General features: G+C 40.5%; 4 non-coding genes across 4 annotated transcripts; all 4 read right to left on the reverse strand.

Moving 5' to 3' along the window:
* Positions 1 to 2,684: 2,684 nt before the first annotated feature.
* On the reverse strand, positions 2,685 to 2,756 carry TRNAQ-CUG. Its single transcript has one exon. It is a non-coding gene; the product is annotated as a tRNA-Gln (tRNA).
* A 2,969-nt stretch (positions 2,757 to 5,725) lies between these two features.
* On the reverse strand, positions 5,726 to 5,797 carry TRNAQ-CUG. Its single transcript has one exon. It is a non-coding gene; the product is annotated as a tRNA-Gln (tRNA).
* A 4,109-nt stretch (positions 5,798 to 9,906) lies between these two features.
* TRNAG-UCC lies at positions 9,907 to 9,978 on the reverse strand. The gene has a single exon. It is a non-coding gene; the product is annotated as a tRNA-Gly (tRNA).
* A 2,931-nt stretch (positions 9,979 to 12,909) lies between these two features.
* On the reverse strand, positions 12,910 to 12,991 carry TRNAS-AGA. Its single transcript has one exon. It is a non-coding gene; the product is annotated as a tRNA-Ser (tRNA).
* Between the last annotated feature and the right edge of the window lie 12,720 nt (positions 12,992 to 25,711).

A 25,711-nucleotide genomic window follows, 5' to 3' on the forward strand; every position in this document is an offset into this window, starting at 1 on the left:
ACCCCCTCAGGGCTCTGGGTGTAACCCTGGGGGTTTGAATTGTTTCTTCTCTAATGCCACTGTCTCAAGTCCCCATCCCCTGTATGTTGTCTATCCTCTTTTAGCCATCAGTGACTAGGACTCCCATTCCATTTAAATAGCTAACCTCAACTGACTTTACAAAAGACTATTTACTTAGAAGATATAACAAGAAAAGGGAGTCTAAATATTACCCCTCTTTACCAATTCAATCTGGGATGAGGTAGTGGTGAAGGTTCAACAGTTTCTATAAAGCATTTATACTTCCCTATTCAAATTTGGCTATTCCAGGGCTGGATCCTGAGATCCAGCTACCTGCTATCAGCTGAGCTGCCTGTAAAACTTGTCATGAACTTTACTCCTGGATGCCTAGACTCCTGGAACATCCCTCCTCTGTCCATTTGAAGCTTTCAAGGTCAAAGCCTTCAGATTCTTTCAACCGAAATGAAAAAGCAAATACTTAGGTATACCAAGGGCCAAAGTCTTTCCTTTAAAAGCATTATCTCTCACTAGAAGCCATCAGCAAAGTAATCTGACCAATAGCAGAGTCCCAACCAAGAGAGAAATAGTTGCCTCCAGTTTTGATTCTGCAACTGTAGCAGGTTGTGGTCTACCATGTGGTTAGCATGCCTGAACCAGTAACAGAATGTCTACAAATGTGCTGAAGTCTTTCCAAGGTACTTCCATTATATATCATCACTAATCTCTTGGAAGTAGGCTCCCAAGTGGATGGTCACATCAGTGGTACTCTATGTACGCTTGTAAGGACTAGACTCAATGGCCACTCCCACAGCATAGTATACTCAACATCATAATGGCACTGCTGTTCTTCCATTCCCTGATCTTCACTCAAATATTCACCAGCCCTTCTGGCTACTGTAGCTCTTTACATGAGAGGGGCCAATGAGAACCAGTCTACTGAATTATTCTTCCAAATGATATTCCTTCAGATCTTTAAGGTTGTTATAATTTTCCTCTAATTATTCTCTTCTCCAAGTTTGAAATCAGTCAATAAATCAATCAGTAAATCACTCAGCATTTATTTAATCTCCTACTGTGTTCCAGGCCCTATGCTAGGTACAGAGGTTATAAATATGAAGAATGAAATAATCCCTACTCTTGAGGAACTTCTGTTCCATTCAGAGACAATATGTCCATATGTAAGCATGTAAGTAATAAATGTATTGAAAATAAATATAAACCAATGCAAAATAGCTAAATATAAGAGAATTGGGGAAGGTAACTAGTAGTTGGGGGAAAATTAAAACAGAATGTGGTTGAATATTCACAGTAAGGAGACATCATGTGGATGATGAGCCACCAAAGGAGACTGAGAAGAAATAGATTGAAGGAGAACCAGGAGAGTAACTCCAAAATCCAGAAAGGAGACAATCCAAACTGAGAGGATCCAGAAGAGGGTGCTTAATATCAAAGGTAATGGGTAGATCAAGAAGATGAAGACTAAGAAAAAAGATCATCATCTTCAGCACTTAAGGGATTATTGGTAGTATTGGAAAGAGAGATTTCAGTTGAGTGATGGAGTAATTGGTCAGATTGCAAAGGGCTGAGGGAGCTAGTGATTAGTGTTTGTAGGGGGCTTTTTTCCCTAGTAATTTGTCTGGGAAAAGGAAGAGACATATAGGAGCACAGAGTTTGTTACGGTCTAGTGGACATCTTTTTTTGTTTGTTGTGTTTTATTATTATTTTTTTTAATGTGGTTGGCCCTGACGATTTGAAGTTAGTAGGAAAGGAAATAGTCTCTATGGGAGAGGCTGAAGATTAGGAAGGGAGGAGTGGAGAATGAATGAGTTTGCAATTTGTTAGACAAGAAAGTAGGTGTTGGGGACAGCTAGGCGGTGCAGTGCATAAAATACTCGCCCTGGATTCAGGAGTACTTTAGTTCAAATCCAGCCTCAGATGCTTGACCCTTACTAGCTGTGTGACCCTGGGCAAGTCACTTAACCCTCATTGCCCAGAGGAAATGATATCAAGGGATTTTGAAGTGAAAACTGGGGGAGAAGAGGGAGCTCACTTGAAATGGATTTTTTAAAAAACTAAAGTAAGAATCTAGCTCCTTAAGAGGACAGAGAAATGGGAGGTATGGGAGGCTTGAGGAGAAAATAGATGGCATCAAAATGGGAAGAAACCCACATAGGTAAATTCAAAATATATACAAACTAAATACAAAGTAATGGGAGAGAGGAATTAAGACAGATGAGGAAGCAGAAAGATTGGGAAAGGCCTCATGAAGTACATATTATTTGAGGCATGCTGTGAATATTTCTTGGGATTTCAGAGTTAGAGGAAACACAGGGTTAAGAGACTGGGGATGAAAAGGCTTGTACAGCGAAACATCGAGATACTTTGGCTAAAGGTTGTTTAAGTTTATGACGAGAAGCAATGACTTACAATCTTAGGTAAACTAGGGGTACATTATGAAGGGCTTTATGAGGAACTTCTACTTTATTCACAAAGTAATAGTGAATCCAAAGAGGATTCTTAGGAAGGGTAATGGCATGGTGATATTTATCATTTAAGAATACTAATTTGGAGGCTGTATGAATCAGGCTTTTAAAAAATGTTGCTTGGGATAAAGAAAAAAAAAGTGAGTCACTGCCTAGTTCCCGGAAGGGAAAAAAAAAGAAAAAAGAAAAGAAAGCAACCCAAGGTTCCACCGAGACTTGAACTCGGATCGCTGGATTCAGAGTCCAGAGTGCTAACCATTACACCATGGAACCAGCTGAACTCCGCCTTCCTGGGAATTTTATCTGACGCAGAAGCATGTGTCTTTTAACTAAAGCCTCTTTTTTTTTTTTGGCAGTGATAATAGCTTCGTTTAAAGATCTAACATTTCTTCTTTTTTCCAGAGCCAATCCCTTTCACTTTCTCCACTGAAAAGGAAGAATACCAGAAATCACTCTTTTGTCCCTCACCTAACAGCCAGATGGAGCTGCACAAAAGACGTCGGTTTGTGGCGAAATATATACAAAATAGATGAGAGAACGGCTTGGATTTCGAGAAAGTAAATATTATGGGGAGAGGGAAGGATGCACAAGGGAGAATTTTCTCCAGAAGGTAGGCAGGTTACTCCCTTCTGATTCACATCTCCCACTTTTTTTTTTTTAACAGAGACTTCATCGCTCATTTTTTTTGCTCCTGAGAGCCCATTCCCAATTCACTTGACCTCAGTGTGAGGATGGTAAGAAAATCCAAAACACTGAGCCCTAGGAGCTTTGGGCAAGTGCTGGGAGAACCTAATCCTAATGACTAATTGTGAACAGTAACCTCAAAAAAGCCTATGTTTCTATATTTATACACAGGCACAGCAGAAGGCTATTCACACCAAAATACCATAAAAAACATTGCTATTTTAACTCAGATCAGCTCTCGTTTTCTCTGTCTCGGTCTCTCTCTGTCTCTGTAGCTCCCAGTCTCTCTCTCTCTGCCTCTGTCTCTCTTTGCCTCTGTCTTTGTCTGTCTGTCTGTCTGTCTGTCTGTCTGTCTCTGTCTTTCTGTCTGTCTCTCTTATAGTATGTATGCTTTTATATGTGGAAATGTTTCTGGAAGAGCTGAATCATGTCTTTAACCTCAAGGAATCCTCATCTGGTCTTCATAGGTAATATGATGCTGTGTTCTGTCACGTGGTCATGTGATTTGGAACAGAATTTTTTTGGGGGGGGAGGATGAGGAGGGGAGATGTCCTTCCTCTAGTGAGGAGTTTGGTTCCCTGTTGTCACACTTTTTGGTTTCTTAAGGGTTCCCACCAGAATTTTATTTACAACTTAAGTTATGGCTAATTCCTGGGTTTACCCCTAAAAGAAAAAAGAAAATAAAGCTATTCAATGTATAATGTGAATTACATGTGAAATAGATAAATTTATTAATACACATGAAAGGAATGGTAAATATAAGAGATTCACACATATGTGTGATTAAAAAACTGTAACTGGATTTAGTAATGATTTCTAAGTACTCTTACAATCTGCTGGAAAGGTCATACTTAAACCTCATGAAAACATAAAGTAGTTTTCAGTAAAGCTAATTAGTCACTTCACATTTCACCTCAGCTCTACACTGTCCCCAAAACAGATAAAACTGGAAGGCTTTAGTCAATCTTTTTGTTGTTAATGGATGATCTTTCCAAGAGCCCCTAACACTCTTCAGCTGAGACTGAATGGAAACAAAAATTTCTCAAACTCTTCTATAAGGTCATCCCTCAGTGTAGACTAATCCCCAGCCAGCTAGGTATTCTTTCACCTAAAATCAGGAAAGAGCAAAGGCAAAAGAAGCAGACAAAGCCCAAAGCCCAGGCTCCAGCTTGAGAAGGAATGATGTGTGCTTCAGATATCCTGAGCTCACAGTCATAAGGAAGTCCAGGAAGGAAACAAGCACAACTGGGTTTTGGGAAACAGATCAACAGTCCTGACAGCATTCAAGACCAGAAAGGAAAAGAGAATCAAAGGACCCAGGTGCTCAAGTTAAGCAGCCCAGTGTAGAGCATAGAGGGTAGGCCTCTGAGCCAGCAAGATCCAGGTTCAAGTTCTGCCTGGACCTCATATTGGCTGTGTGAGCAGGGGCAAGTCACTTGACAGTTGAGAAGAGGAAAAGAAGGACTAAATCTGTGGGACACCAACATTTCTGCAAAGGAAGGCAAAAAAAAAATCCTTGGAGCAGAGTTCCTTTAAGGCCTTTAGGTTCCTTTATCTTGTGACCAAAGGGGCTATGATGGAGAAAGGAGCTGACTTGTGTTTCCTAAGGCCTGATGTGAAGTGTTTGTGTGCTCCTTTAAAGTTTTTAAATTTCCCTATTCGTGTAGTACTACAGATAATATACCTGTTTTACAAACAAGGAAACAGAGACTTAGAAAGGCTAATAGATTCTGAAGGAATTGACCTTCATTTCCCACCAACTGCTCTGCTTGGTTTGGATTCTGAAAACATTATACTTCCTTCAGGATAAGTTCATCACCAAAATTATCATCATGGAAAACCTTGGTACTCAACACTTGTTCATGCCTTCAGTTGTCCCTCCTCTCTCATTGGAGTACTGGAGGGTTTCCAGTCCAGGTATAATATACCTTCTGCCTCCTGCCCCTTTGAGTTTCCTTTTCTGTATTGACTTCCCCCGTTAGATAAATTGTAAGCTTCTTGAGGGAAGGGACTATGTTTCTTTTTCTTATTTGTATCCCCAGTGCTTACTTATCACAACGCCTGGCAGACAGTAGGCAATTAAGGTTTATTGACTGACTCAGAAATACCATCATTAATCTAAAGCTAAAAGGGAGCTAGGATACCACCCACTCCAAATACCACTTTTTTTTTTTTAACACATGAAGCAACTGAAGCAGGCTAAGGGAGGTGGCCAAAGTGATAATCCTATCTTCAAAAGTTAATAAGAATCGAGCCGGAGTCCTCCGACTCTAGGCCTATTGCTTATTCCAACACACTGATTCAAGGTTACATTGAGATAAGAATGGAGAACTGGAAGGTATATTAGATATAGAACAATGGTCCTCTACTTGCATCTACAAACACACCTCTACTTCTGGCTCTTTCCCAACGCCTCAGAAATTTTGTGATGCCGAGCACTCTTAGCAGAGAGAGTAGGATGAAATCAATAAACCTACAGATGCTACCGACCTTCAGTAGTAGTAGGAAGTGGTTGTTGATCCGAGTTATTTGTTATTAAAAACAAGTGTAAAGCAACAAGGTCCCACCGAGATTTGAACTCGGATCGCTAGATTCAGAGTCCAGAGTGCTAACCATTACACCATAGAACCACATTATTGATAAAAGTCTTTTTTTTTTTTTTTAATCCTCGAGTTAGGCAGAAACCCGGAAACAAATGGAATGAACATCTCTAGTTTTCATCAGGTCTCTACTGGCTATGATCCCATGATCCCTCTTCTTGACCTCCCTAATAGAAGATCTAAGAGAAATTCCTCCTGGGTCCCTCAGAAAATAGGTAGGGATCTTCTTCGAGAATGTGACTCGTCCCTATGGTCAGTCTGATGTTTTTCTGACGGAGGAGATGGAATAGGCAGCTAAGAGTTACCGTGGTGGACAGTAGGCGCTTAATAAATGTTAGTTGCAGTGAATTAGGAATCTAAAGTCGACTGTATCTCTCCCAGTTCCGAGCAAGAGGCAGACCTTTGCCTCCCTCCCCCTTTTTGCTCTGACCTGCGCAGGCTTCAGCAGCAGGGCACCAGTCCCAAGGGATACTGTCTTCTGAAACCTAGCAGTCCCCATTTGGCCCCAGGTCGGAAAGAAACCAAATGCTCGGGGAAAATCATACACACAGAGAAACAAACTTTGAGGCCAGAGATTAAATCTGAGAGATTTGAATTTTTGCGTTTCGAGAAATCTTCCTTCCCCTCAAACAAGACGCAGTAATAGAGCGAGAATCCCGTAGGCATATGTAAAAAATGCCAGGAAATTATTATCTCTGGGTTCTTGTGATCTGGTCAGGGGAGATGCAGGTTAGGGGAAGACTAGATAGGGGTATCAATTTTTTCACATTTCCTATGCTAACTTATCACACTGTCACCTGAGCCAATGCCCTACAAGTCATGCCTGTTGCGAATTGGGTAGGATTACATTGCCAGCTTCCAGCCTCTTCCTAAGCACAGAACCAAAGATACCATGGTGAATGTGTCTTTTATAACAGTGAGCATCTCTATGTGGGTTACTCTGGGATCCTTTTCAATTCTAGGGCCATGGAAGAAAGGGAAGGTAGCCCAAAACAATTCCTCATGAGGCAAGATGGCGGGATAAAGGCAGGGGCTTGGCTGTGCTCAGTTCTTGAATAGCCCTGTTACCCCCAAACTCATCTCCAGATGAGGCATGACTTCCAGATGATCCTTTGTTTCAGTTTCCATTGGTCTGGGTTCAGAATGTCACTCATGAAGATCACTCATTACTGGAAGAGGTATTGATGCTGCTCTGGCGAAAATGTTCAAACTCCAGGACACTGGAATGTCAAAGTACACTCTGCAAATTTCAAACTCATAAATCACAGAAGGTCCATTCTCTTCAGCTGGAAGGGAGTGAGAATGAAGGCCCTTTCATCAGTCTGTGTGTTCTCAGGATGGAGAAAGTATCATGGCCTCTCTTTAAATAAGACCTTGATTTCAACAGATAGCATGAGAGGCAAATGAGAGAAATGTAAGAAAATTATGAAAAAAAAGTCAACAGTTTAGTACACACACACACACACACACACACACACACACACACACACACATTAAAGAGTAGAACTCCTTAAAAAGCAGAATTGGCCAAATGGAAAAGAAGGTACAAAAGGTCACTGATGATTTCAGGAAAATCTGGAAAGTCTTACATGAAGTGATGCAAAGTGTAGTGAGCAGAACCAGGAGAACAATGTTGTGCTGGGTGCAAAACTAAGACTCTGAAATGATAGGAAAATGGTGTGCCCTCCTCATCTTTTGTAATTCATGAGATCAGAAACTCCACTCCCTTCACTTAGAACCAAAAGGAAAAATGCAGAGAGCAAAGACCAAGTCCAATTTCTAGGGACCCAATGGCCTTGACAGAGAGAAGGCCCCAAGGTCTCACAGCAATATCTCTCACTGGATGACGTGAGTGAAGGGGCCAATGAGATATCTCCAGAGAACAGCTGAAGGGAAAGAGATAAAGTCAGTAAAGAGACAGCGTCAGCAAGAATTTAAGTGACTACTAGGTGTCTGGCACTGTGCTAAGCACTGGAAAGGCAAAAAATGGTCCTTACTTTCAAGGAGCTCACAGTTTACTAGGAAGAGAACAAACAACTATATATAAACAAGATTTATATAGAATAAAATTGGAAATAATTCACAGGAAATTAAAGGGGATTGGGGAAGATTCTTTTGTAGAAGGTGGAATTTTAGCTAGACCTTGAAAGAAGACAGGGAAGGTAGGTGACAGAGAGGAGAAAAGAGGGAATTCCAGACATGATAGACAGCAAGTGAAAAAAATCCAGAGATGGAAATGGAATGTTTTCTCCAAGGAACATCAAGGACAGTCCAATGAGCATCTTCCAACTCAGGAAGAAGTGAGCTCAAATCCTGCCTCAGACACTTTGTACCTCTGTGACCCTGGACAAGTCACTTCAACTCTGTTTCCTCTAGTTTTCTCATCCATAAAATGAATAACAATAGTATCTACCCTCTAGGTTTATTGTGAGGATCAAATAAAATAACAAATGTAAAGCTCTTAGCATAGTGCCTGACATATAGTGTGTATTATATCATGTTATGATGATGGTGTCACCAGATCCCAAAGTATATGGAGAGGTGTAAGATATAAGAAGTTTGGAAAGGTAGGGGAGGGCAGGTTAAGAAAGACTTTGAATGACAAACAGGATTTTATGTTGATCTTGGGAGTGCTAGGGAGCCACCAGAGTTTGTTGAATTTATGGATATAATACCAAGTTCCTTCTGGAAGAGGGTGACTGGGGGAAGAGTAACAAGGTCAGACCTGTGCTTTAGGAACTTTGGGTTCAAAGTGGAGAATAGACTGGAAAGGGCTGAGACTTGAGGTAGGGTGGCTGATAGTCCAGGCATTGGCAAAATAGAGAAAGGGGTATATATGAGAGAGATATTGTAAAGGTAGAATTGACAGGACTTCACAAGTGATTGAATATAAGAGGTAAGAGAGTGTGAGTAGTTGGATTGTACACTTGGGTAACTGCAGGGATGGTGGTACCCATGAGAGTAATAGGGAAATAAGAGGGGAAGGTTGAGAAGAAAAATAATGAATTCTGTTTTGGATGTGTTGAGTTGAAGATGTCTATTAGACATCTAGCTTAAAATGTCCCATAGGATGCTGGAGACACAAGAACGGAAGTCTAGAGAAAGGTTAGGTCTGGGTAAGTAGATCTGTATAGTGATAATTGAATACAGGGGGACATTTGGAATACCAGACCAAGGGGTGGGTGGGTTGTAACAAGGTTAGATCAGCTCTATCTCTGGTTCCAAGAACCCAGGTCATTATGCTTCTGCCAACTTTCCTCATATGAGAAATCTTGGCTCCTTTGGCCTTGACTCTAGAAAAAATGAGAACAACCGTGAACAGGAAGACTTGAGAATAGGAAAGTACTGTCCCTGAGTAGTTTTCAACATAAGATCCCAGGGCTCTCTAGCTCATACTGTTTGTTCACAGATCTGTTTAAAAGACAAACATTTCATTCTCTACGCAGGAGCACAAGATCTCCCCCTCCCTATAGTCTTGGAACATTTATGGAGGGTACAGTGTGTTCCTCTGCGTATTGAGTGTGAGAAAAGTTGAAATGACTGACTTCGCCTAAAGGAAGAGCAAATACTCCGGTGTGGACATCCATGGAGAGTCAAATTCCAGTCGAATTCTAGAGTCGAGTAGCTGCATCCCCTAGAAAAACTAGCAGTGATGAAAGCCAGGCCTCATAGATGACTCAGAGAAGAGCTTCTTGAATAGTAATTATATTAGATTTTCCTCTTCTCTTCCCTCCTAAACGTCCTGCATCACTCACATCGACTACCGGCCTCGATTCCATGGTACAGTGTTATCAGTATTAATGCCCAGGACTACGACTTCCCAAAATCGTATCTCAGGGCCTGAGCCTCAGAACCGAGAGTCCGCAAAAAAAAAACCCTCCTCAGCCTCAGGCAACGTTGGAGGGGATTTGTCGGAGGGGCTGAGTCTGTCCCATAATCGCAGAAAGAGTGGTATCTCTTTTGAAGAAAAGATCTGGAATTTCCCCATTCCGGGCCCAGAGACTCATTGAAAATAAACTGGGCAGCTGCTGCCCAGTCTTTTGCTTCTGACGCTACAAATATACAGTGACCTGAGCCATCCTGAACCTTTTCCTGTATTGGTGAAAGTGCTTTCAGGACTTCCCAGACCAAAATGTATATGCGTTGGCCGGGAATCGAACCCGGGTCAACTGCTTGGAAGGCAGCTATGCTCACCACTATACCACCAACGCTTCATGCTGAGAGTCTGCTTCAGGATTCATTTCAAGATGTTATATTTCAGAGCCGCCTCCTCCTCCTCCTCCTCCTCCTCCTCCTCTGAAATTTGAATGAGTCAATTTCAGGGAAGCTTGTGATGAGGCAGAGGAACAACTCCAACCTGCTCACCCAGGTTGGAATGCTCATCTCCACCACCCTACCCTACCCCACCCCATCCCGTCCCGTCCATTGTCAGTAAAGAGTAATGATTTAAGTGATCACAGTTGCACATTTCTTTCCATGAGAATTTCTTCTTCATGGGGCACTTAGCTCCAATGTTTTGTACATATGACATCCATCCCAGTGGATTGTTAGCCACATCATTATATTCTCACAGGCTTTGCACATCATAGGTTAAGAATACATATCTGTAGAATGGACCATCGAGTTCTGTGTATGGGAAGAAAGAGGGAGGGGGGAGTGACAGGAACCAATATACCTGGGTATACTGCAGAGATTTTGCTCAGGGACAGAATTGACCCCTGTTGAGATTCTAGAAGCTAACCAAAGTATTCAATTAGATCTCGGAGAGTCTAAAAATAAATGTGTGCATTGGTGCTGTCTGGGATGTGTTTCTGGAGATGTGGCTAGATACAAAGGGAGCTTTGCTTAGATCTGAAATTTCCCTATTCCGGGTCCAGAGACTCATTGAAAATAAACTGGTTCTTTCGTCTGGACTCTAGTGGAGAGTGGAGCTAAAATGCGCTCTCCCTTTGATAGATAGATGAATCTAGGCCTCTTTCTCTCTTCACCAAATTATTTTTCTTCTTAATAAATGCTTAAAAGTCTAAAAAAAAAGAAAAGAAAGAAAATAAACTGGGCAGCTCCTGCCCAGTCTTCTGCTTCTGACACTACAAATATACAATGACCTGAGCCATCCTGAATCTTTTCCTGTATTGGTAAAAGTGCTTTGAGGACTTCCACCAGAGGAAAAAAAAAAACAAGGAATTTTAAGATGTCAAGTATAAGGAAAACCATCTCAGCTCTTTATTTCTAACAAAAATTTCAGCAGAGTCCTACTAGATCCTTTACTAGACATCAAAATTTAGAAAAAAGTATAGGTAGCACCATTCAAATCTCCTTATAGTCAGTTAAGTATTTATTAAGTGTTTACTACGTGACAAACACTGTGCTAAATTCTGGGACTACAAAGAAAGACAAATTGCTTCTGAATTGAGGGAACTCACATTCAAATGTTTAACTATTTACATATATGTGTACATACATACATACATACATACATAAATACTGTAAGCGGAAAGCTATGGGGAAAAAAAAGATGCTGGGGAGAGGGGAAAGAGTAGGAAAGACCTCCAGAAGGTGGTGAGCTGAGTCTTGAAAGAAAACAGAGAAGCTACGAGTGGAGCTGAAGAAAGAGAGCATTCTAGGCAAGGAGGAACAGACAGTGCAACACATGGTGCCAGGAAGTAGAATGTCATGTATGAGGAATTGCATGGAGGTCACTTCAGTTGGGTCTGAGAGTTCATAGTAGGAAGTGATATATAAGAAGACTGGAAAAGTAGGAACGGAGAAAAAATGTTTCCATCCTGAAAGACAGTAGGCATTGAAGAAGATCTTATGGCCCAGAAAAGGTTGTGGAATTGAAGAAATGTGGGGGATAGGTCAGTTCCTGGTCTCCTTTTCTCTTCAGTCTCTCTTACTAAAATGGCTTCAGCAACTAAATCTAAGCTGAATCTAAATGATTAAGCCCCTACTTTTCTCTCAAGTCCCCAGATCTGCATTTCTAACTTCCAAGAGAACATCAGCCCTTTTATATCCCACCAAGAAGTCAAATTTAACACATCCAACAAATGTAGAATCTTTCCCTAAAACCTGCCCTTTCTCTTGATATCTCTTTCTATTTATTGCAGCACCATTCACACAGCACTTCCTGAAAGAAAGAGAGAAAAGGAAAGAAGAACGGAAGGAAGGAAAATAAAAGAAAAGGATGAAAACATTGTGGTTTTATAAATGCTTCTTTCATATTCTTTACTTCCTATATCCAGCCATTGACCTCTCTGGTGGATTCCATGTCAGCAACATCTCTCACATAAATTCTCTTTTATATTTTTAATGACAGACACTGTCAGAATGCAGGCCCTCACTAGCAACTGCCTGTATTATTTCATTGTCCTAACAAGTCTTCCTATCTCTACTTGCTTCCTCTTCCAATCTACCCCTTCTAACATCTCCTTTCTGCATAGATCTGATCATGTCACTTCTCTGCTCAAACATCTTCTATGACTATTGACTATAAAATGAAGACCAAATTTATTTGCCTAGTGTTCAAAATCCTCCACCAATCCACAAGTTTTTATTAAAGCACCTACTTTGTTACAAGCTGTGGGGATACAAAGGGAAAAATAATGAAACATATGCTTTCGAGAAGTTTACATTCTATCAGCAGAAAAACATGTAGACCTTAAGTAGAAACAAAACATGTACTTAGTAAATTCAAAGTAATTCGAGGGTAGGCTCTAGCAGCAAAAGGGATCAGGAAAGGCGTCTAATAGAAAGTGGTCCTTGAGTTGAGCTTCGATGGGAGGTAAGGGGATATATTCATAATATTGGGGTCAGTCTTGCAAAAGGATTGTTATATTATTTCCCTCATCTAGTAGAAAAGCAAAATGTATACTTGGGGATGCATCTTCAGGGAAGGTAAGGGTCTTCCCTATATTTTCACAGCTTCTTAGAGTTTGGAATCTATTTCTCCCAATACCAAGACCAGTATTCTTTCCACTCGTCTAGCCTGTCTTTCACAATGCTATTTGTTCCAAGAAATTAATATGCCAAGAGCAAGTGAAGCTCATGAAGGGGAAAATGAATCTTTCAAGTTTGATTCTCTAAAAGAACAGTAAATGGAAATTTGTCATAATTCGAACTCGAGTGAGAAAAGCAAAGACAGTCGTAGTCGGCAGGATTCGAACCTGCGCGGGGAGACCCCAATGGATTTCTAGTCCATCGCCTTAACCACTCGGCCACGACTACTCCCTGTGTGTCTTTCCCCACTTTCTATATATCGTCATAGAAAGATGGCAAACTGATTCTTGTAGTAGTAGTACTTTAATCATACTGTCAAATTCACTATTGCATCATCACAGGGCCCAAGCCTGATCGTGGGAAGCGGGGGGGGGGGGGGGGGGGGGGGGGGAGGGGGGGAGAGGGCGGGGGGAGGGGAAGTGAATCCTCCCTAGGAGATGGTGAGCACCAGACAATCCAACCCCAAGAATGACCGCTCCTAACATTTACGACCTTCTCTTTTCGACTGCTGCAGACTATGCCGGGACAAATGTGAAACCGATTAGCATCGGTTCTTTGGGCACATGCTTCGCTGCGGTGCATACAGAAAGCTCACACTAGCGAGGATGGAATTCCATCCGGGTCGGCTTGGAACGTTCGGTGCCAACTGCTCCCGAGATTCCGCCGAGACTCGCCAGCTGGTCCTCCAGCTCCCGCAGTCAATACTGGCCAGGGGCAAAAGCCGTGCCGGAAAATTCGTACGAGATTGGTTCATTTCACCTAAGAAATCTGCTCGAATTTTTTTTCGAGCGAAATTCTTATAGTGAGTCATAAGTAAAACAAAAGCTCTTTGAAGTGAGGGGCGGCTTCTTTTTTTGTCCTTCTTTGTACCTCCAGCATCTCCCAGTATCTGGCCAATAGCAGGCTCTTAATAGATGCTTGGCGAGTTGAATTTCCTGTCGCTCTTTGGCCTTATCATCTTTTTTTTTTCTTTCCAAATTACGTAAAGCTAGTTTTCAACTTTCACTTCCGTAAGATTTTGAGTTCCAAATTGTTCTCCTACCCACCTCCCTTCCCTCCCCACTCCCGAAGCCAGCTAGCAATCTGATATAGGTTATACATTTCGATCATATTATACATATGTCCACATTCGTCATGTAAGAGAAGAATCAGAACAAAAGGAGGAAAAAACACAAGAAAGAAGAAACAACCACAAAAGTGAAAATAGTCTGCTTCAATCTGCATTCAGACTCCATAGTTCTTTTTTTCTGTTTTGTGGAGAGCTTTTTCCTTAATGAGTCTATCTTCCACTTGAGTAGGAAGCAGAGTGTGACTGTGTTGTTAAGCAATATGGGGGCTTCCAAATGTGTATCTGACTGTCATAATAAAAAACATACAGCCTAATAAAACAATCATTCTCCTGGTTCTGCTCACCTCACTTTGCATAAACGCATACAAGTCTTCTGAAAGCTGAACAGCTCTTGTTATGAGAGAACTCAGCAGCTATCAGATCCAAAATAGCAGCCAAATGAAGGCCAGCTTGCTGAAGTAGGAGCTTGATGCACATTATTCTAGAGCAACTGCAGTGAAGGGGAGCACCATGAATCTGGTGTAGGTTTTGCAATCAAAACTAATCTAGTCAACAAACTTATGCCTACCAAAAGGAATGAAGGAGAGAATCATGACAATGTAGTTACTACTTGCAGGAAAATGCCATGCCACCATCATCAGGGCCTACACTCCCACTATGACAAACCTTGATGAGGTCAAAGAAAAATGTTATGAAGCCCTGGAGACCTTTGTCATTCAACATTCCAAAAGAGGAGAGCTTATAATTCTGAATGACTTCAATGCTAGAGTAGGCTCAGACTAGCAGACATGGCAGAGTGTCCTTGGGAGGAATGGAGTTGGGAACAGCAATAGCAATGGTCACTTACTACTGAAGACTTGTGTGTCTTATGACTTTCTCATCACCAACACTGTCTTCTGTTTACCTAAATGCGATAAAACTTTATGGATGCACCCTACCAGCAAACATTGGCATTTAATAGACTATGGCATTGTAAGGAGAAGAGATAGACAGGAAGTGAGAGTGACTAAGGAAATGTGTGGTGCAGACTGCTGGACTGATCATCTACTTATCCTCTCCAAGCTAAATATTCACATATAGCAAAAGCAATGGCCCTAAGACAAAGTGACTACCAGATGACTTAATGTCAACAGATTAGAGTACTTCTCTGAGAGGGGAAGTTTGTTGCTAACTTGGAGGGAAAGTTGAGACAACACATGGTTGGCAACAAACACATGGAGCAGAAAAGGAGTGGGAAACTTTCAGAGATTTGGTATACAGCACTGGATTTGCTCATCTGGGTCAGAACACTCACAGACATCAAGACTGGTTTTATGAAAATGATGGGGAAATTCAGAAGCTGCTAAATGAAAAATGAGAACTCCACAGGGTTTACCAGAAAGATAATTCATCTGTGTCTAAGAAGGCAGCATTTAACTCCATCAAAAGTAAGGTACAGGGCAGCTAGGTGATGCAGTGGATAGCACACTGGCCCTGGAGTCAGAAGGACCTGAGTTCAAATCCGACCTCAGACACTTGACACTTACTAGCTGTGTGATCTGGGCAAGTCACTTAACCCCAGATGCCTCCCTCCCCCCCCCCCCAAAAAAAAAAAAGAAAAGAAAAGTAAAGTACAAGGAAAGGTTAGAGAGATGCAGAATTTTTGACTCAATAAGAAGGCAGATGAAATTCAGTTTTATGCTGATAGCAACAACACAGAGTGCTTTTATGATGCCTTGAAGGCTATTTATCAGCCAAAAACATATGGTGCATCTCAACTACTCAGTGCTGAAAGAGCCACATTGATTAGTGACAAGGACATGATCCTGGAGATATGGGCTGGATACTTCCATAGTGTTCTCAACAGACCATCTTCAATCAGTGCTGAAGCCATTAACTGATTACCTCAGGTTGAAGTCAGTCCCTCTCTAGACAAATTTCCAACTGAAGAAGAGATTTTGAATGCCATTAAACTCCTCTCTTGTGGCAAAGCACCTGGTGCCGATTTTATTCCAGCTGAGATTTAGAAGGTTGGGGGTCCATTGTTCATATAAAAGTTGACTGAAATCTTTCAGCTTATATGGCAAGAGGAAGTTATCCCCCAGGAGTTCAAGGATGCTTCCATTGTCCATCTCTATAAAGGTAAAGGAAACAGATTATCCTGGGACAATCACATGGGGGTCTCTCTCTTAGTCACTGCTGGCAAGATTCTTGCCAGAGTCATCCTTAATAGCATGATCCTTCACCCAGAAGATGGTCATCTACCTGAGAGCCAGTGTAGCTTCAGAAAGGATTGAGTATTGGTTGATATGATGTTTGCTGCCCAACAACTCCAGGAAAAATGCCAGGAGCAGAACAGAGGTCTTTACACAACATTCATAGACATGACCAAGGCCTTTGATACTTAGTCATGAGAGCTTATGGAAAATTATGTCAAAATTTGGTAGCCCAGAGAAGTTCATCGGTGTTGTATGTCAATTTCATGACAGCATGCTTGCCCATGTTCTGAATGATGGACAGTGCTCTTGCACCTTCCCAGTCACCAGTGGAGTGAAATAAGGCTGTGTGCTTGCTCCCATGCTTTTTAGCATGATGTTTTCAGCCATGTTGTCAAACACCTTCAATGAAAACAAACACGGAATCAAGGTCAGCTATGACACTGATGGTAAATTATTCAACTTGAAAAAGTTTCTAGGCAAGATGAAAGTGGAGGGAGTATTTGTGCATGATTTTTGAAGATGATTGTTCACTCAATGCAGCCTCTGAAGCTGAAATGCAATACAGTATATACCAATTCTCTGCTGCTTGTGATAATTTTGGCCTATTAATACAAAGAAAACAAAGGTGCTCCATCAGCTAGTACCACACCATCTATACATGGAACCATTTGTTACAACAAATGGAGAAGTTATGAATACTGTAGACAAATTCAGTTACCTTGTCAGTATACCTTTCAGGGATGTACACATTGATGATGAAGTTGATCCATGCAATGCCAGAGCTAGCTCAGCATTTGGGAGGTTACAACGAAAGTGTGAGAGAGAAGAAATATTAGACTGATTACCAAACTGAAGGTCTACAGAGCCAAGGTGCTGACCTCATTGTTGGATGCCTGTGAAACCTGGACAGTCTACCGGTGCTCTGCCAGGAAGCTGAATAACTTCCATTTGAACTGTCTTAGAAAGATTCTGAAGATCACTTGGAAGCATAAGATACCAGACACTGAGGTATTCTCTCAAGCTAAACTGCCAAGCATTCAAACTCTACAGCAGAGAGTGCAACTCGAATGGGCCAGCCACATTGTTCAAATGCCAAATGTATGCTTGCCTAAAAGACTATTTTATGGACAACTCACAGAAGGCAAATGCTCACATGGTAGTTAGAAAAAGCAATATAAGGACACTCTCAAGGTCTCTCTTAAGAACTTTGGAACTGGATATAGCACTGGCCCTGGATTCAGGAGGACCTGAGTTCAAATCTGGCCTCAGACACTTGACACTTACTAGCTGTGTGACCCTGGGCAAGTCACTTAACCCTCATTGCCCCACCAGGAAAAAAAAAAAGAACTTTGGAACTGACTGCATGACATGGAAGACACTAGCACAGAACCACCCAGCATGGTGTGCCCTCATCAGAGAAGGTGCTGTGCTCTATGAACAATGTAGAATTGAAGTAGTTCAAAAGAAAGAGGAGGTGTGCAAATTTAGAGAATCCAACCCAAATGTTCATATTAATTGTTTGTGCCTGACCTGTGGTAGAGCATTCTGAGATCATGTTGCTCTGATCAGCCACAGTTGGACACACTGTAACTTGACTCTAACATAGTGATGTCACTTTGGTTCTCTTGGAGAACGAAGGACAAGAACCAACCAATTCCCTTCATCAATTCTTATAGCATAATATTGTTCCAAATATATGTCTAGACATACACATATCTCATGCACATATATATGAAATTCACATATGTGTATATGTACATATGTACATATTGGTGGGTGGGTGGATGTGTGGATCCTTTTCCTCTCTTTGATATCTTTGGGATATAGATTTCATAGTAGTATCATTGGGTCAAAGGTTAGCTTTGTTGTTCAGTCATTTTTCAGTCATGTCTGAGTCTTCATGACCCCATTTGGGGTTTTCTTGGCAAAGACACTGAAGTGGTTTGCCATTTCCTTCTCTGGTGGATCACTTTTTGTCAGAACTCTCTCCTTTTATCTGTCCATCTTGGACATAGTTTCATCGAGCTAGGCAAGCCTCTCTGCCATGACAAGGCAGTGATCTAGGAGGGTTCTATATATTTTTTGTACCAAAATTGTTCCAATAATCAACCTCTGTATTTCTTTCCCAGAACCAAATTGTTTTGATGATTACTGTTTTGTAATGTGGTTTGAGATCAGGGACAACTAAATCCCCTTCCTTCTTACTTCTTTTCATCAATTTCCTTGATATTCTCCAACTTAATGTTCATCTAGATGAATTTGGTTATTATTTTTCAAATTCTATAGAGTAATCCTTTGCTAGTCTGATTTATGTGGTACTAAATAAGTATGTTATTTTAGTAGTAATGTCATTTCTATGATGCTAGCTCTGCCTACAAATGAACAATAATTCTCCAATTATTTCTATCTATATTTGTGTAGTATTTTGTAATTGTTCAAATAGTACCAGAGGCATATCATTTGGAGGTCAATATTGCCACCTGGTGGCCATGGCAGCAAAGAAAATTTTTGCCAGATCAAAAATTGATAAACAGATGATTTTCCTGTCCTTTCTCTTCCACCTCACAGAAACTGCATCTGGGTGGATAATTAGAGCTAGAGCTCCTTAGATAATGGAGCAGAATGGATCTGGGGCGGGGGGTAAGATGAAAGGTAAAAAAGAGCTTAAAATTAATTTCAATCAGCACACTCCCATTAAATATTAAAAGGAAAAGAAAACCTTGATCATAAACATTCATAGTCCAGCAGAACAAATCCTTATATTGGCCATTCCTAAAAATGTATGTCTCTCTCTGCGACTTGAGTTCACCACCTCTCTGTAGAAATGAATGGCATACTTTTCATTTTTAGTCTTCTGGGTTTGTGGAATTGAATTGAATTTCAAAGTTATTTTTCTCTATAATGTTGTCATTGGATAAATTGTTCTCCTAGTTCTGTTCACTTCACTCTCCAGTTCATAGAGGTCTTCTCAGTTTCTTCCAAAACTCTCCATATCACCATTTCTTATGACAGGTAGAGACAAGATACATTCCAAGTAGGTGGAAGATAATCTTAGAGGGACAAACATTAGTAGCTGGAGTACCTTTTTCGGGGGAAGAGCATCCTACAAAATATGATACTTTGGATAAGTCTTGGAAGAAACTAGAAATTCCAAGAGGCTAAGGTGAGGAGGAAAAGAATTCCAAGCATGAGTGTCCTGAACAGAGCCTTAGAGGACACCCACCATTAGAGGGTATGTCATGGGAGAAAATTTAACAAGGGATAATGAAAAATAATGGTTAGGAAAGGCATGAGAAGAACCAAGAGAGAGTAGTATCATGAAAACCCAGTAAGGAAAGCATATCCAGGAGGACTAGATGGTCAATATTGTAAAATGCTCAAATTATATTCCTTACATCTGAAAATTAAAGATGAGGTTATAAAAATGAAGGCCAAAAGACCATGGAAATGATAAATAAAACTAAGAACTATTTAAAAAAAACTAATGTAATAGAATAAATCCTTAGCTTATCTTATTTTTTAAACGTGAGAAGAAAACCACATTTCATATAAAAATGAAGAACTCATCACAATTGAAGAGGAAATAAAAGAAATTAACAGAAACCATTTGGCCCAATTTTATACAAATACACCAGAGAAATGAAAGGAAATGGGTGAATACTCACAAAAATATAAAATGTCCAGATAAATAGATGAAGACATAGACTATTTAAATAATCCAATATCAGAAAACAAATTAAACAATTCCAAAGGGAAAAAATACCAAGACCATATAGATTCATAAATTAATTATATCAAATAAAAACAATCCCATACTAGATACATTTATTTCAATAATAAGAAAAGAAGGCACCCTTCCAATCTTTTCCTATTAAATAAATATAGTCTTACCATCTAAACCAGGGATAGACAAACCAGAGACAGAAAACTATAGACTAAGAACCCTAATGTACATTGACATGAATATTTTAAATAAACTATTAGCAAGTAGGCTAAGATAACATATTAGAAAGACTATACACTATGGCCAAATTGGGTTTATCCTAGGATTGTAAGGATGGTTTATAAAAGATAGTCAAAAGCCAATCTCATAGGCCACCATGATCCATACTAGACAGATCCTTTAGGGCACTAGAGTGTATCTGTTGAAGATGACACTGTTGATTGCATTGGAGCCTAAAACATTGCAGGGCCTTTCCAAAGAACTCCACAATTACTCCAAAGGATAGGTGATTTCTTAACTTGTGCACGAATTGGATTCTTTTTTGTTTTTGTTTTTGTTTTTGTTTTTTTTACGAATTGGATTTTAATGAGGCAGAGTTGCACAAATTAGCCTCACCCTCTCTTCTACAGTCATCAAAGTCCAGTGGCAGGACAAAAGTCAACATGACTGGGGGCAGCTAGGTGTCGCCGTGGATAAAAGCACCGGCCCTGGATTCAGGAGGACCTGAGCTCAAATCCAGCCTCTGACCCTTGACACTTACTAGCTGTGTGACCCTGGGCAAGTCACTTAACCCCCATTGCCCCGCCCCCCCCCCAAAAGTCAACATGACTTACTCTCAGCAATGCAATGATCCAAGACAATCCCAAGGGACTAATGATGAAGCTTACTATCCACCCCCATAGAAAGAACTGATAAAAAGAGCACTTGTGGATTGTATACATATAACCTGGTTTTGGTCTTTTGGAGGGGGGAGAAAAGGGAGGGAGGGAGGGAGAAAATTTTGCAACTCTAAATCTTATGAAAATGAATGTTGAAAACTATCCTTACATGTAACTGGAAAAAATAAAATAAATGTTTGTTGCTAAAAAAGAAAAGAAAAGAAAAAAAGTCAACATGACTGGTGGTGACCTGGGATGCACTGGATAACCTTGGCTTCTTTGATGCCTGACCAAGTTTTAAGCACTCCACAGTGCCTGCTTCAACTACCTTGGAAAAAATGTTCTCATCTGCCCATTCAGCCAGAGAAAGTCTTTACATGCTTGGATTGACATCCCCCTAACTCACCAGTTGGTTTGAGGCTTGTAGGTTACCCTCAAATAAAAATAATAACAGATAATTTCAATTACTTAAAATTATATTGTAGAAATTAAATTGTAGAAATAAAATCTATGTAGTCAATAATAGAAGGAATGCAGAAAATTGGGAGAAAACTTTCATGAGCAGTCCCTCAGATAGGATGTGATTGGGTTGGAATATTGCTGTGGTATAGGAGATGAGCTGGTTAATGTGGAAAGGCATGGAAAAACTTGGACTTGTGAAGGAAGGTTCTACCCACCTTCAGAGAAACATGATGAATGGAAATAAGTATAGTAAAATCATATATATACATACATATATGTGTATATATATGAGTGTATATGCATATAGATATCTATATATTTGTATGTATGTGTATAGATACCTATGTGTGCATGTATATATGTATCTGTCTATCTGTCTATCTATCTATCTATCTATCTATCTATCTATCTATCTATCTATCTATCTATCTATCTATATCTCCATGCTTGATTGCAGCCTTCTTTGGAGAGAAGGGGAAGGGAGAGGGAAAAAATAATAAAGTTTAAAGTACACAGCAGAGAAAAAAGAAAACCAACAAGGAAGCAAAGAAAAGCTGGACAGACTTGAAAACAGTGTGTAGTATTTATTATATAGGTTTCTTGAAATGGAAATTTATTGTTTTTTTATTGAATCCTCTCCTATGTTCTGCTGTGTACATAACAATGTATTTTTTGTCTTTTCTTATTTGTATTTAAGTCTAAAATATTTTTAATTTACCAAAAAATAAATAAAAAAAAACCAAAAATAAACAAAAAGACCAATACTAAAAACAGTTCAATACAACAATATAAAGAATATCAACCCCCCCCCCCAAAGAATATCACATAGCAGTATGTGATTGATTACCAAATACTAGAAGAATGTTAAGGGAAGGTCTCAGTCATCTGAGAAGAGTTCATGGAGAAATTTGAGCTAGATTATGGTGGGAATGTAGAGTGTAGATAGAATGGGGGGGGGAGCATGGAGAATGGGAAATTCAACATAGAGGACTGAGTAAGCAGTAGAGCAGCAGAGAGCTCTGGGAGTTGAATTTTGATATGACCTATATGACAAGTGACTTAAACAATTTACCTCGGTTTCCAGAACTATTAAATGAAGGGATTGAACTGGATCTAAGGCCCCTTCCAGTGCCAAAATTGTGATCTCATAAATGAAAAGTATTTATTAAGTTTTTACTATATGTCAAATAATGTACTAAGTGCTAGGTTTACAAATACAAAAGGCAGACAGACTCTTCTTTCAAGGATGTTATATTCTACTGATTAGAAATGTTAGAAAGAAGTAGCCAGGAAGAGTGTTTTGGTTTGGCAAGTCACAAGGATGGGGAATGGAGACAAGAGAGCAGTTAATTGTCATACCCTTTCCAGAAATAATATTGATTTAATTATTGTTCCCAGAACAAGAGGTGGAAACAAGTGATATCTGAAAGCTCCTGGGGCTGATGACAAGGAGAAAGTTTGAATGGTTTGGGACCATCTAGATATAGGGGACCATATGCATTCATACTGGCTGACTGACCGTTCAGGTCAGCAAGGTCTTAGGGCAGTGGTCTTAGGATGTCTATTGGTTCCTAGGGAACAGAGATAAAATATTTGGCAAGCAGATGGTCAGGGTAGATGGTCCATTTTGATGTGAAGCTTGGTCCTATAAATGAAAATTAGGCTAGAAAGCTAGGTTAGAACCCAGTTGTGGAAAACACTGAATGTTAGTCTTGATTCTGTAGCTAATTGGGAGCCACTAAAGCTGTTCCAGAAAGGGGGTAGAGGGAGAGTACATGATCAAAGGGTAATTTCAGAAAAATTAATCTGATCACTGTGTATCAGATGAGCTACAGAAGAAAAGGGCTAGAGAAAGGGCTAGAGAACTAGCTAATGCAGTTATACAACCACGAGGCAAGTAAGGCCTCAGAACTCGATTTACCTGGGTTTACCTGAACTATTAAATTTTGAGAGGTTTTGCAATAATCGGTCTCTTTGGCCTACACCTTCACCAAGAGGGAAATTTAGAATTTGGGTCATTTTGTTCCCATCCTGTCTTCCCTCAGCAATATCATAATAATGTTTGTCTTTCAGTTTGAAGAGGATCAATGACATCGCAGGCTGATGTCTTGACTTGATCATGAATTGGGAAGGCTTCATGTACTTGGAATACACATCCCCCTAACTCACTGATGGGTTTGAGGTCTGTTGGTTACTCTCACCCTGGTTTAGCCTGTCTGTTGAAGTGGTTTTACCATGGTGTGCTAGCTTGGAGCCACAGGTGAGAGCTGGGTGGCATGTGATCAACCCTGACCCCACAGCCCACCACTCTACCCCTGCCCTCACCTATTGCCACCATTGAGGCCATGTGGCTTCCTCCTCTCCAAGACCATGCATTTTTCCTTTCTTTCTTTTTTTTTCTTTTTTTTTGGTGGGGCAATGAGGGTTAAGTGACTTCTCCAGGGTCACACAGCTAGTAAGTGTCAAGTGTCTAAGGCCGGATTTGAACTCAGGTCCTCCTGAATCCAAGGCCAGTGCTATATCCACTGTACCACCTAGTTGCCCCCTACTCCTGCATTTTTCCTTTCCTTAGCTGCCATCTCTGGGGCCAAAAGATTTTGACAGTCTCCCCATGGCCAGAAAGTCAAGGTACAAGAACTTTTGCCATCCTACCAATGCCACAAGCTACTGCCATCTTTCAGGCTGAGAGTTTCTTCTGCTTCTAAATAGCTGCTGTCTCTGAGGTTCAAGGTGAGTCTGATTCCAGGGGAACTGTGCATGCTAAACCTACAAAAATTAAACTCTGCCATCTCTAGTCTTAATCTCTAGTCTTTGTTCAGTTCTATCTGGATATCATTGAACCTCTGACAGATCTAGCCATCTGCTTGCATAGGTCTGAGTCCTGGGATGAAGCTCAGATCTACCAAAGCCTGAACCAATCAAATCATAACACTCAACATATATTCACAGCCCATCAAGGAGACACAATCATAGTCCCCAAAGCCTTTAACCTTGTTCAATTGTCCCAGTCTGTGGTTACAGGTTTATAGAAAAAAGAAAAAGACAAAACATGTCATAGAAGTCTTGAGAACAGTATAAACCAAAAATGGTAACTAAAACCAAATCTTTAGAGGAATGGAATTTAAGTTTGCAGATTTAGGAAACTACCAGTAGATTTCATAACAGGGTTCCACTCAAGCACAACAGAGGATTTTACTAACAGCAAATAGCTGCCAGACTGTTGCCTTAGCAACCTGTTATTCAAGAAGCAAGCCTAATGTTCTTAAAAACCAAAGGCTAGTTGAGAGATAGTCAGACAAAGAAAACTTAAGGGCTACTTCCAGAGTTGCCTCCATTCTCCCATGGTCTGAGAACCAGTTTTCCATTTTTTGTTTGAATTTGACATGCAAAAATATTGTAGATTAGAAATGGAAGAGATCCCAGCTTTTACATAGTGGCAGGTGAATGGATGAAACACCTGAATTCAAGAAGACCTGAGTTCAAATGTGGCCTCACATAATTACTATCTATAGGATCTTGGGCAAGTCACTTAACCTCTCTCAGCCTCAGTTTCCTCATCTGTAAAATTAGTAGACTAACAGCACCTAGCTCCTAGGGTTGTTGCCAGGACAAAATGAAATAAACCTTTTTTTTTTTTTTAGTGAGACAATTAGGGTTAAGTGACTTGCCCAGGGTCACACAACTAGTAAGTGTTAAGTGTCTGAAGCCAGATTTGAACTCAGGTACTCCCAACTGCAGGGCCAGTGCTCTATCCACTGTGCCACCTAGCTGCCCTGAAATAATATTTTTAAAGTACTTTGCAAAAGTACTATATAAATCCTGCCTATGATCACCTGTGCAACTCTGTTGAAAGGAAACTTCTTCATTTGTGCTTTCACCCTGATTAATGAGGCAAAACTTAGAACAAAGAGAATTTAAAGAATTTTATTAGTAGTACAGCAAGGTAGCAACACTTTGACTAGCCTTATTGCTGAAGATCAGCGATGGCTTCAATGTGGAGAGATCTTTTATAGGTAACTTTGAGACAATTCAGATAGATCCACCTCAACAGAAGAGGTTGGGCCCTCGAATCTCAGTTCATCCCCAAGGTAGGAAGAACACAAATTGCAGGTAGGGATACAAGAGGAGGTAATACAAAAAAAAATTGCAGACTTAGTTTCTCCTTCTGCACCAGAGCCTCCCCCAACACTGATTGATAAGTAAGGCTGGGAACAATGGAATACTGAGTCAACATAACTTTCAACAACTCCTTCATTTTACAGATGAGCACGCTTTGGCCAAGAAAGGTCATATGATTTTTCTCAGGTCACACAAAAACCATGATTTCAACCCAGGTCCTCTGACTTCAAGTTGGTTTATTTCTCCTACTGCCCCAGCTTACTCGTTCCTAATACAAATGTGTGTGTGTGTGTGTGTGTGTGTGTGTGTGTGTGTGTATGTTCTTGTGCCATTCCAAACTCACACTTATTTTTTTTAATGAAGCAATTGGGGTTAAGTGACTTGCCCAGGGTCACACAGCTAGTGAGTGTAAAGTGTCTGAGGCCAGATTTGAACTTGGTCCCTCCTGAATCCAGGGCTGGTACGCCACCTAGCTGCTCCTAAACTCACACTTATTCT

The sequence above is a fragment of the Dromiciops gliroides genome, chromosome 4, assembly GCF_019393635.1.
Source record: "Dromiciops gliroides isolate mDroGli1 chromosome 4, mDroGli1.pri, whole genome shotgun sequence".
NCBI lineage: Eukaryota > Metazoa > Chordata > Mammalia > Microbiotheria > Microbiotheriidae > Dromiciops > Dromiciops gliroides.